The following is a 13,465-nucleotide window of genomic DNA, read 5'->3' as shown; positions in this document are numbered from 1 at the left end:
TCAGCCAACGATGCTCACATAGACCTCACTTTTTCAAACATGTCGCTATGATGTGTTTGCTAGTAACGTAATATACACTAAAAATTAAAATTATGCTACAATGTAACATGAAAATAATTGAAATAAATAATAATAAACTATAATAATATGTTTTAATATCTAGTTTCTATAACTTACAGAATTATACTCTTTAATTAAAGGCAAAAAACGTATTGATTTCAATTTGATTACGTCGTTCATATTAACTTAAAGCGGTAAATATGCACGCAATTTTCATCCATATCATTCCTAATGACTTTCACTGACACGGCGTAATACCCCTCATTTTACACTTTGGCGCGTTCACTTACGCCTATTTCTGTAACGATGACATTTTCCAATGGAAGTCAAAATGTAACGAACTTTGAACACCAATCTTCCTCCACTATTATAAAGTCCATTATTAAACGAAACTTCAACCACAGCGGGGTGACTTTTGTCTATTCTGGGTCTTCAAGGATAAAGTATATTTGTTGAATGTAATACGACCAACGTCTCTTGATGCTCTTGGGAAATTGAATCCTGGAACTGTGATATAAAATTCAAAATGGCTTGTTGGTTTAAATTTACATATGAGTCGCCATTCGCGGTTGTTTTTGCTGTTGGACCGTTTTGTCTATTGGTAATATGAGACTCGGTTCGCACCTTTGAACAACAGAGCCTTCCTTTTTCACACTTCTGTAAAAAAAAACTCGACAATAGAAGCCAGCATGTGTGAATATTAATTGTAGTGTCGCGTCACAATTAAATTTAACGTAGTTCACGTTTCATGACTCTCCAGGTGTACTCGTATATTATCAAATTTTGTGAAATATTTTCTTTTATCCGAACAATTATTCGACGTCTTATGAAATGTAAACAAGTCTTTATTTGTCAAATCGTTAAACGTAGTTGCACGTAAACGTTCATTCGATTACTCATAGGGAGCTCGGACCCATCAATTCCTATAGGTTTGCATGGTGAAATAATAATGAAGCTAGTCAGAAATGCCTGACGCTGACCAACACTTAACGTGCAGCCGTCGCATGCCAGACATTCCCCTTTCAAGTATGAAATATGGAGACACCGGTTATGTGACCTGAACGACAGACTACCGCTATAATATGAGAAAATTCTAAAACTATAAGCCATACTTATAGGAAGAATTTAAATTGTGAATAATGTTCGAGAATTTTAAGAACTATTTAAATTTTTAATAGACAAAGCGGTGGTGATGCTAAAAGGCAAATTAGTTGGAAAACGAACTTTTGACTTTGCCACTGTCTTACCGATAACATGTTAATGGATATCAGTAAAATTAAGTGAAAAGACAATTAGAATTAATTTACATGATGTTAAGCGATATATAATTTATAAGTTACGTACTTAATTGTATATATTACACATTATGAACAAATCTTATTAAATATGATCATTGCTAAATAATAGAGTTTGAATTCTAAAAAGGATTTTCATTTAATATTCAGTTCACGTTTAAGAATCTAGAAGGTATGCATCGATTTTTCAGACTGATGGCCTAATTCCGACCCCTATAAGGGTAACAGGTAAAGCCTGCGGCAGCGTCTGTCATGCGAGATTCCCCTTTCAGAGACCAACCACACTTTTTACACGTTTTCACACTTTCAGCATAACCCCGGTCGTTTGGTAAGGAAACTTTATAAACTTTATCAAAAGGTGAAAAAGCAGCTTATCGTATTTTAATATAAATAATAAATATAAAAAAATAATACATCATTTAAATTTTACACCAAAAATGTACTAAATATAAATTTAGGTATTTTCCCAAGATTATTTTATTGTATAATTATTTATATATTTCATTTGTTATCATGTGGTTGAAATGTAAACAGTTAAAGGATTTATCAACTATTAGCTGCCTTGTCACCATACTTATAAAATTTATACAAGTTGAAATTTGCAAAAATCCTTTCTTAGTGGATCGTTACGGTACAAAATAAACCTATGTTCTACGTATGGTACAAAATAAAGATTCTAGACACAGTAGCTTAGGTGTGTGTAGACGGTAAATCAGGGCAAACGATCATAGGTTAACGATATTGGTTCATGTATAAGTAATTATAGTCTGATGATAGGTTTGGCTTTGAATTCAACGTAATTATTTTAGTATCGAACTAATACAATCTAAACGACACTATATTTGGTTTATATATAGTTATATAGTTCCGTCTAGGTCACACAGAAGTGTTCAGACCCACAAAATATTTTATACTCCTTGCGTAAAGTCTCATAATGGTAAACAAGCTCCCTTAGTATGGTTATGTAATAAATATAATAATATCGTTAAATCAATTCCTGGGTTTGACACTTTTTATGACTATCCCTCAATCTTTAGAAATAAGTTACTTAATTATTATAAAATGCATGATTAGTTTTAATAAATACTTTTAATTATGATTTCACCGATTGATTTTTTATTATAACAATGACATTATTTATTATTTAATTTTGATATTTTTAAAAATTACTGATGATTTTTTGTTTCTTTTAATTTGAATATGATTAGATTGAATCTGGAAGTGCTATGTACACATGTAATTGACATGCATATTAGATATACTATTATTGTCTTATAAATGAATTTTTAAAATGCTTTATATGTATGTTGTAAGTATGCTATTACAAATAAATAAATAAATTTTATGTATTCATTTAAAATTTATAAAGTGCATTTTCCCGGTTTCGAATAAATATTTTATCTTTAAGTTTTTTTTACATTACTGTTTTATATATATTTCTATAAAACAAATTAGTATTGTTTTTTTTAATTTAATATATACTATACCGGTTTTAAGGGTTGGGATATAAATACTATGATAAATCAACTTACTATATATATGTATATATATTTATTCTGATGCGTATCAATACAAATGCGGAGTGATTTTAAGTAAAGGCTTGCTACTGTGTTGACAATTACACCTACTCGTGTTTATTTTGTCACGCGCACGCTGACATATTTTTGTAGATAGTTTTAAGTGATACAAATATACATTTCATACAATATGGCCAAAGGGCAACGTACAAAATATCTATGAGCGATATCTACATACAATATTTATATGCTAAGCAATTATTGATATGCTAAGCATGTTTCAATCTTTATTTGTATAATAGAATAGTATAATAACTGCCAGTAAATGTCCCACTACTGGGCTAAAGCCTCTTCACCTTTTTTGAGGAGATTGGAGGATTGGAGTTTTGGAGCTTATTCCACCATGCTGCTCCAATGCGGCTTAGTGAAATACACTATGTAGCATTTTGGCAGAATTTCAGTGAAATTAGACACATGCTGGTTTCCTCACGATGTTTTCCTTCGCCGTCCACGAGATATATTATTAACACGAATTACGCACATAAAAGCTTTGTATTTGTGTAAGCATTGAAAAACGTAAACTTATAATACCAAGTTTTCGACTTCGCAAAGTCATCCTTTTGAAGGCAATGTATTTGTTTTAATAATAATAATAATCCTCAGATTTAATTTATTTTTAAGAAATAAATAAAATTTTGTTAAAACAAATCTGAACTGATATATTTTATTATACATAAGAAGAATATTATGTAGTTGATAAAAGAGCGCGGAGTTTGTATTTGTTGATTTTCGTACTGGATATTATTAGGAGGATTGGTATTATGTATATTTAAATTTAATTTTAAATATTTTTCATTACAGGAAAAAAGTAAAGAGTTAGTTTGGTGCCGGTACTTCTTGGTAGAAGCTACGTTTTAAGCTGGTGGTAACTTTACATTTAATTTAATTCTGTAAAATAACGATTTAAAAGTGATTAAAAGAGCCTGTTTTAATGTGAAAGATACGTCTATTTTAGGTTAAAAGAACCTAATAGCTGACATATTACAGATATTTTATTATAACGAAAAAATAAAAGACTTAACGAAAATGATATATATAATATTTAGTTTAGTAAGCACATTTGTTCAAGGTCTGAATATTTCATGTATATTATAAAAGGTAAATAATTTTTTTCTTACAAATATTATATTCGCTTAAGCCTATTGTTCTAGATAATATTTTTCGCCACGCTCATGAGAAATCCGATGAGGTACACTGTCTTGTGCGAGCAGTGTGAAATAAGGTTGGTAGAAAAATGCCGAGAAACATATTCGAATGCTATCAATCTATGTCTTTATGACTTATATAAATGTTATAATGTGTTTTATTTGTCATATAAATGCAATATCGTTATGTAAAATCATGAACCTATTATTTGTTAAATATTATTTTGTGTAGATAATTATAATATATAAACTACAATGAGTGTAAGGAAGTTAACTAAACTTATATTATAGTAACCTTATATTTTTAAGAACAAAAAAACTCAAGACACTTAGAAGATTTCATGGGGATGGGATTTTGCTAAGGAGAAGAATTCCACCACGCTGCCCTGCTAAGTCCTCAATCTTTAAGAATTTTACCCAACATATGCAGGCGTTTTATGTGTTTTTGTGTCCCTATATACGTATGTATTAACATAACGATTGATATTATATATTATAATTGTTACACAATGAAGAAGAGTGGTATATTTGTATCAATTTTAATTTTCTGGTTACCCGATTTTGCAAACCCGATTATTAATTTAAATGAATGAATTCATTCATCCATAATATTTACTTTTATGAGAAAAATAATTATTTAATTAAACTAGAATTTAATGAAACTAGCTATTTTCTAATACATATAAGAACAAAATATACCATGTAAAATAATATTAGTTTAGTTTAGTAATTTTTTATTGATCAAAACTATTAGCTCTTCTTATTCTGAGTTCGCATGGATGTAATTAAGATTTAATTCCGAGATTTTTAAATATAGAAGCAATCTGTATCTTGCTAAACGATCTCTTCGCCCGTATTCAGTCAGTTTATCTAGTGGTAATACATCTTACCGCACGTCCGATGTCTTTTTTCCCGTATGCGTTCATTCAAACATTTTCTAAATTAAAAAACAATTTTCATTAACGGAATTTGCTATAAATCACTTTGTTCTTTAAACATTAATACGATATTCATACAAATTAATGATATAAAAATACTTTGTGTTCTTTCCATTTTTGTAATATTTGTTACATCTTTTATAGTTTTTATAAAAAATCTTACAAATTGTGTTTACATTATACCAAAGCTTATATCGAACTTAAAACTATACATCACGATTATGTAGAAGTGTAGTGTTAGACGTTTAACTAAATGCTCAATTAACAAATCTTATATCACCGACATAGCTTGCAAAATTAGCAGGCTGAAGTGGCAGTGGGCTGGTCACGTATGTCGTAGGACCGATGGCCGTTGGAGCAGACGAGTCCTAGAGTGGAGACCGCGAATCGGCAAGCGCAGCGTAGGGCGCCCTCCAGCCAGGTGGACCGACGACCTTAAGAAGGTGGCGGGCACCAACTGGATGCGGAAGGCGGAGGACAGGGAGCTTTGGCGCACCTTGGGAGAGGCCTATGTTCAGCAGTGGACAACGATTGGCTGTTGATTGATATCATGAAAATGGATAATATCGAATTACATTTATAATTGAAATATTTTAGTGTTTTATTATATAATGACGAAAACAGTTTAGAAACTGTTATATTAGGCGTTTATCCAAATCAAATAACCGAAACCATAATCTCTCTGTGAATAAACGAAGCTGAACAAGCAATCAATAGAATCGCATACCGACGGTCGTCTGCATATCCGAATGCCTAAGCGTTGTTATTCCAATAATTCCCGCCCATGTCTATAGAAATTGAAACATCATAAAATCCACGGAATTCCGTAATGGCCGCCCGCGTGTCAATGTATTGAATTTCAAAGATGATTAATGAGATTACTCGGATTTTCGGGCATGGCTTCGTATTTATGTAATGGTAGCAAGAACAACGATGCTTTCAATTTAAAAATCTTTATACATAAAGTATCATGTTAGTTTTTTTTTATAATATGGGAAGGTTGACGAGCAAATGGACACTGGCGATGTAAAAATTAACTGTTCCTTATATCGCCAATGCGCCATCAACCTCGGGAACTAAGATGTTATATCCCTCGTGCCTGTAGTTACACTAGATCACTTACCTTTCAAACCGGAACACAAAAATACTTATTGTTGTTTGGCGAAATCTGATGAATGTTTGGTACCTACCATGACAGGCTTACGTAAGACCAAGTAATATTATATAATAGTTTTTCAATTGTATGTAATTTTTGAGATTTATTGTGAATTTTAAATATATTCTAATAAACATTATTGACGTATAAATATTAGTTAATTAAAATGTTATACATTCATTGATTTTTTTTTGATTTCTTATATCAATGCCAATGTACAGGTGGTAACTAATGAGACGCTAGCCGGCCTTTCTCAATAGGCTTACATTGGAATCATGGTTGCGTCTGACGGTTCAAACGAACTTGTTAAAAGTATACTTGAATAATACATTTTGATTCGATTTGGTTTGCATAAAAGCTTTTTATGCAACGTATATTGTATATCATTACAACGATTACTATATTTTAATTGCTTATTTCGATTTTTTTTCTTCGTACAGTTTTTATATAAAGCTTTTATAAAGATTTCACAACAAACAAATAAAAGAACTGAGCAAGCGCTTAAATTTTATGTGCTTAATTTGTGTTTATAATAATTCCTCTCGTGCTCGGCGGTGAAGCGGTGAACATCGTGAGAAAATCCTGCATGTGTCTAATTTCAATGAAATATGTGTATCCACCAACCCCTCTTGTAGCAGCGTGGTGGTATAAGCTCCAGGTCATCTCCTCAAATGGAGTGGAGTCCTTAGCCCAGCAGTGTTATTTTTACAGACTGTTACTTCACTTTTTTTTTGACAATGAAGTAAATACTTTATGAGTAATCCAAAATATTTATTTATTTATTTATTTATTAGGGAAACATACAGCATATCGTATATTACAACTTAATATAATAATCATATTTTAACACTTATGCCAGTTAAGTTTCCACTACTGTTTTAACAGGGAAGTGGACTAATTTTGATGTTACATAAAATATAACTATTTATGACAAAGTAAAATTTTAACGTAAATATGGTTATGGTTAATTACTAATAAGTATTTTTCACAAGATTATAAAATTTACTTAAACTATTTTTAAACAGATCAATGTGGTTGTATTTTCTATTATGACTATTACAAGATCTTAGAATAAAAGAATTTTTGAAATAATTAGTTTTATAAATGGGTATTGAAAAAGTATCCTGAGAGTGAGCGTTAAAACGAGGACACTTAAATAAAATCTCACTGAGCAGATATGGAGAATCAATTAAATTATTTAATATTTTGTAAAGAAACATTTGGTCTCTTTGTTCTCTACGTTCTTCAAGTGGCATAAAAGCAGAGTCAGGAAAAGTAAATTTGTATCGCAACCTCCTGATAAATTTGTTTTGTATATTTTCAATTAAGTTGACATATTTTGCATATTGTGGATTCCAAACAGTTGACGCATACTCTAAATGTGATCTAACGAAAGCATTGTACAAAATTACAAAGGTATGAATATTTTTAAAGTCTGCCCCTTGCCGAAAGATAAATCCAAGCATTTTATACGACTTCATCACTATTTCCTCAATATGCTTATCGAATATAAGTTTGTTGTCTAGTTGTACCCCAAGGTCTCTCACCTCGGTTACCCTTTTTAATTTAGTATTAAATATGGAATAGTCAAAAATTATTTGTTCTTTTTTTCTCGAAAATGTAATTACACAGCAATTGTCAACATTAAGCTGCAAATTATTAGCAATGCAATATTGTCCTAATTTATTTAAATCCTCTTGTAAATGAAAACAGTCTTGATTATTTTTTATTATCTTAAAAATTTTAGTGTCATCAGCGTATAATAAAACTTGAGAATTTTTGAAACAATTAGTTACGTCATTAATAAAAATATTAAAAAGTAAAGGGCCAAGGTGAGAACCTTGTGGTACACCCGATGTTACAGGAATAAAACTAGACGTATATCCTTTAATAGCAACGGCTTGAGATCTTTCGCGGAGATAAGATGTAAGCCAACGTAGAAGGTCACCATGTATACCGATGTTGTTAAGTTTTTGTAATAACAAATTGTGCGATATCTTATCAAATGCTTTCGAGTAATCAGTGTATACGACATCTACCTGGAAACCAACTTCCATAGCACTTAATACTGTATGCAAGAACTCACACAGATTGGACTCAGTGGATCGCTTATTAATAAAACCATGTTGGTTACAGGTAAGTAGAGGCCTTAATAATGGAAATATCGTATCATAGACAATCTTTTCAAAAAGTTTTGGAATAACTGACAATTTAGAAATACCGCGATAGTTTTTTATATCGTTTTTATTTCCAGACTTATAAATCCGCGTAATTAAAGATTTGATGTTGTGTATAAGCACAAAATATAATTATCTTAGCCCCTCCGTCTATTTCTTTGATGAATTATAAAAAAAATAACTTACCAACAGCTATTTTCTTTAAAACACATGTCACTTTCTGTATCGATTCACAAAGCGGAATGTCCTATCATTGTGGCGAAGTTTTCGGACGGAACCATTCCCCCCCCCCCCCCTTATTAGCTTGACCGTGAAATCGCCGACAGTGCCCATGACGAGTGAATTTATTTTTTTCTAAAATTATTACGATTTTTGAACGACATCCCATTGTTGTTGCGAATTGTTTTCGGAAGTGAAACGGATTAGTTCCGTTATATCGCTGGACATTTTACGTTAAGTTTTACTTTACGAAATGGGAATTTTATTCAAATCATCCCTAAAATAACGTTGCAACGAATTACGGTACATTTATTTTTTAGATTTATGTTTGTGTGGATTGTGAAGTGTGTGAGTGGATTTGAAAGAAACATTTTACTTGCATATTCAAAAAGGGACGTTTATACCTACGATGTTATAAGTAAGAAGAAAATGAAAAACAAAACATTTTATTTCTATTTTTTATAGAATAGGAAGGCGGACGAGCATATGGACCACCTGATGGTAAGTGGTCACCAACGCCCATAGACATTGACATTGTAAGAAATGTTAACCATCGCTTACATTACCAATGCGCCACTAACCTTGGGAACTAAGATGTAATTTCCCTTGTGCCTGTAATAACACTGGCTCACTCACCCTTCAAACCGGAACACAACAATACCAAGTAATGCTGTTTTGCGATAAAATATCTAATATATATATAATATAGATATTTAAATAACCGTAACAGCCTGTGAATGTCCCACTGCTGGGCTAAAGGCCTCCTCTCCTCTTTTTGATGAGAAGGTTTGGAGCTTATTCCACCACGCTGCTCCAATGCGGGTTGGTAGAATTCACATGTGGCAGAATTTCAGTGAAATTAGACACATGCAGGTTTCCTCACGATGTTTTCCTTCACCGTAAAGCACGAGATGAATTATAATCACAAAGTAAGCACATGAAAATTCAGTGGTGCTTGCCCGGGTTTGAACCCACGATCATCGGTTAAGATTCACGCGTTCTTACCACTGGGCCATCTCGGCTTTTTTTCGTGCTGATATTTAAATAACTCGCGAATAAATGGCTCCTATTGAGTCATTCCTAAAACAGTAATAAATGACTTAATGTTTTTAAAGGGAATAGTTACTTGATTATAATTTTCTAGAAAACTCATTCGTTTGTTATGCCCGTTCGTTTGTATCCCCATAGACCACATTATTGAAAGAGGTTGCTTTAATAAGTTGCACGGACGTAGTGTTATCATACTAATGGCTTCGGATTCACATTGAGGATGCATCCATTTGGTTAGGTCTCGAGGGCTTACGATTCCGTTTTTCAAACCACTGTCTAATAAATTAGTGTCGATAATGAAGGGAATACTTCAATCGGACAATATTGAACACACATTATTACTCGCGTCAATAATGAAAAAAGTCACGTTTAATCAATGTAATGTGATAAAATTTCATCGGAATGTGATTTTTTTTTAATTCATTCGTTGGACACACAGCATATTAATATGGATATAAATCAAATATATTTTGTTTCATCAACCTGTATTTTAATATTTGGGTTGAATTCATAATATAAAATCCTATATCCCTTTTTAACACTCCCATGACTCCGAGTCCTATTGAAAATTAATTTGCCGTAGAAGAGCACACAAGTATTTTGATGTTGGAAGTATACTTTGCTCATTGCTATCAATAATTAATAATATTTAATATTTATCATAGTAGAGTAGTTTGTAGTATAATAAGTTAGAATCTGATTAAGTTAAAGCATCTATAAGGTTCTTCAAAGCATCAGGTGCCTCCCTGATCTCATCTATGAAGATAAAGTCGCGTTAAATAGAAACTCATTTGGTTAGTCTCTATTAATATTACTTACATTTAATTTTAATAGGAAATGTAGTATTATATATAATGTTTGTGAAAAACAACGTCTTAAACAACTACAAAGTCTTTTAACATAAAATAAGTGCTCAGTTAAACTTTAATTCGTTACGTCTTAATTATGATTTTGCGTGTTTGGACTATCATAAATCACTTCAACGCTTTAAAATAAATAAAAAACGAACGCTTTCTTATTTATTTAAGAAAGATTAATTTGGTTTAAAACCAATTGCTTATTCAAAATATGACTACAATCTTTTAATATTTTCTCTCAAACATTTAAAGTTCTTAGAACGTAACTAACTTCTTTGTTAAATTACGGTGGAATGGAAGGGCTGGTAGCTTGTTTATACAATAATGCTTTTGAACAATTGTAAAATTACCTTGTAAAGTTATAATTTTCATCTTTTCTGTTAAGTAAAAACCTTTCTCGTTTTTACAAGTAGATAAAATACTTTGTAACTCAATATATTATATTATAAGTTATATATGCAGCTTTATAAAGCTGTAGAAGTTGTTTGTTTCTTTGACGTCGTTGATCTTAGGATTTACCAGTGCGATTTGTGAAAATCTTTTTGAGTTTGCTAGATATTATTGAAAAAGGTTATTGACTATTTAACGTGAAACCACGTGAAGGACCTCGTATAAATAAAGCATATTCATCTCTAGCGATGCGATTTATCTCCTGCGTCTAGTAAAGTATTATTCAACTATGACCTAAGACGTTGTCTATGCGATTTTTCAAACACATTGTAAAATAATATAAGATTTCGGATATATATTTCAATAAGTTAAAATATTGGAGTTTATTTTAATACCCAAGGAAATATACGACTATATAGATAAATTCCGTTAATTTATTTTTTAAACGTCACTTCAATCAACTGTTATTTCGAAGATAAAAACGCCTACTTTGCTCTTCGAATAAAATTTGATAAAAATTATATTTTATTAATTATACGGGCAATAAAACAATTGTTTTATTTAAAAGAAAACCACTTGAACAAATTTAAATTAACAAACAGTGTCAAAAAACCTTTAAATTAATTACATGTACCGAAACAGTACTAGATTGTATTGTCGCCAGAAACAAAAATATCTAAGCAGTTCAATCCCACCATTCTAATAAGACTCACTATTCTAATGTGTGCCTTAAAAGATTTTCTCAGAAATCTAATAGTAATTATTATTCAACGAATCGGCCGTACATGGCAGGGTCAATTCAGTCGAGTCTCAAAGTGGTTTAAATAGACCACGCCACTTCATGGTTTTGCCAGGGCAGATAGTTCCATTACCAGGTTCCATTTCAATCATTATAACTTAAACGAATTTTCTTAGCGTGGTCAAAAACTTTACTCCATTATTGCAGTTTACTGTGGGACCGACACGTTCATTAAATACTACTCATAAACAAATGACGTAATAAAATTAAAAAGTGATACGTATATTTTTGGTGAGTTCTCAATTACGATAGTACCAAGCAAATTTTATCCCCACCCCTTCCCCGTCATTACGTCAATTATTGGTCCCATCGTAGATCCAAGTTGTATCAAAGAAAGCGTAAAAAAAGTGAAAACATGAGGTTTGTAGTAAGAGCATTTAGGAGGAAGAAAAGATAATATAAATAATATATAAAAATCTATTTTTTTATATAAATAAATCTTTCCCCAGATTTATTTATATAAAATCTTATATTCTTTTATTATATACTCTTTTAAAAAATACAAGATTAAAACAAAAACGATAAGTTAATTAATTTATTCGGGAACAGGTTTAGCATATTTGATAGATCTAATTTGTGGCAAGATGATTACAATCAATAAACTTGAAAATCTATGAGAAAAATATTTAATATTATAATATTGTGCTCAAACAAAGTTCTTAAAAGGAATAGTAATACTCGGGAGTACTTTATAGATTTAAGCGTCGTATTTTTAAGGCGACAAAACGTGACCGGCATTGTCGAAGATCCATTGTTCGGTTTCAACCAATTTCAGAGTTTCCTAAGTTTTTCCTACATAAAAGCGAATTCACTTATTTGAGTTACGACTTCGTAATAAATTCAGTTGCAGCTTATAGAAGTAGAAGTTTGTACGGGATTATTTATATTGATTGACTTAATAATTATGAATTTTAATAAGATATATTAATATCATCTTAAGCTACACACACTTACATTTCTTATGTTACATTTTTGTACGAATTTGAGCAATACGCGAACATATACTTCATTGGTTAAAATAATATTTCTCGAAACCCGCTTTTAACTTATGGTGAAAGTGAATTTATTTTGTTTTAATTCCTCTTAATGACTCGACTGCACGTACCGATATTAAATTTCGGCTTGTAACGAATGAAATTGATCGTAAAGGGACGAAAATCGCTAAAAGTATTGTGAGGGTACACTGTAATTGGTTATTCTTAACTCATTTTAAATTTATATTATAACACTATTTGGCGTAAAGTAATGTTTAATTATACCTTATTTTGTTGAAAAGTTTGATACCAGTTATACCCGAATGTGATATAAAAAATAATATGTACCTAGAAGCTGTTTTACGAACCAGAAAATTACTTAGAAAACACTCAAACAAAAAATACTTAGGTCTAGTGTTGTTTGATTACTTTATAATATTTGTTTTTATAAAGTAAATTTTTAATGTATCTTTAGATGTCTGGATTCAAGGTTATATTTTGTCTAAAATAGCGTTAATAGTTCAACGGTATTCAGACTGCCTAAGACTTTGAGATTCAATCTTGTCTTTTAGGGGTCTTCTAGCTCACGAGGAAATACTAGAAATGTTAGGAATTCCTCGAAAACAGTCAAACGATTGTAGCAGCTTACTAGTCCCTAATGTAATTATTATAATTTAAGTCTCTTATAACATTGGTTAGGTTTCTTGCATTTACTTTTGTATTTAAATATTGAGGCAACTTGTAAAAGAAACATTGGCTCATAAAAAGTCCTAATTTATTAAAACCGTTTTTTTTTTTTTTCATTTAATCAGTGATAAATTTAATAAT

General features: G+C 30.9%; 1 protein-coding gene across 1 annotated transcript in view; it reads right to left on the bottom strand.

Moving 5' to 3' along the window:
- The window catches only part of LOC126769665 (semaphorin-2A), a 338,220-nt gene that overhangs the window by 148,572 nt on the left and 176,183 nt on the right, over positions 1-13,465 (bottom strand). The gene's annotated exons all lie outside the window — the stretch shown is intronic.

Source organism: Nymphalis io, chromosome 7 (assembly GCF_905147045.1).
Source record: "Nymphalis io chromosome 7, ilAglIoxx1.1, whole genome shotgun sequence".
Classification (NCBI taxonomy): Eukaryota; Metazoa; Arthropoda; class Insecta; order Lepidoptera; family Nymphalidae; genus Nymphalis; species Nymphalis io.
This window is presented reverse-complemented; position numbering and strand designations above follow the sequence as displayed.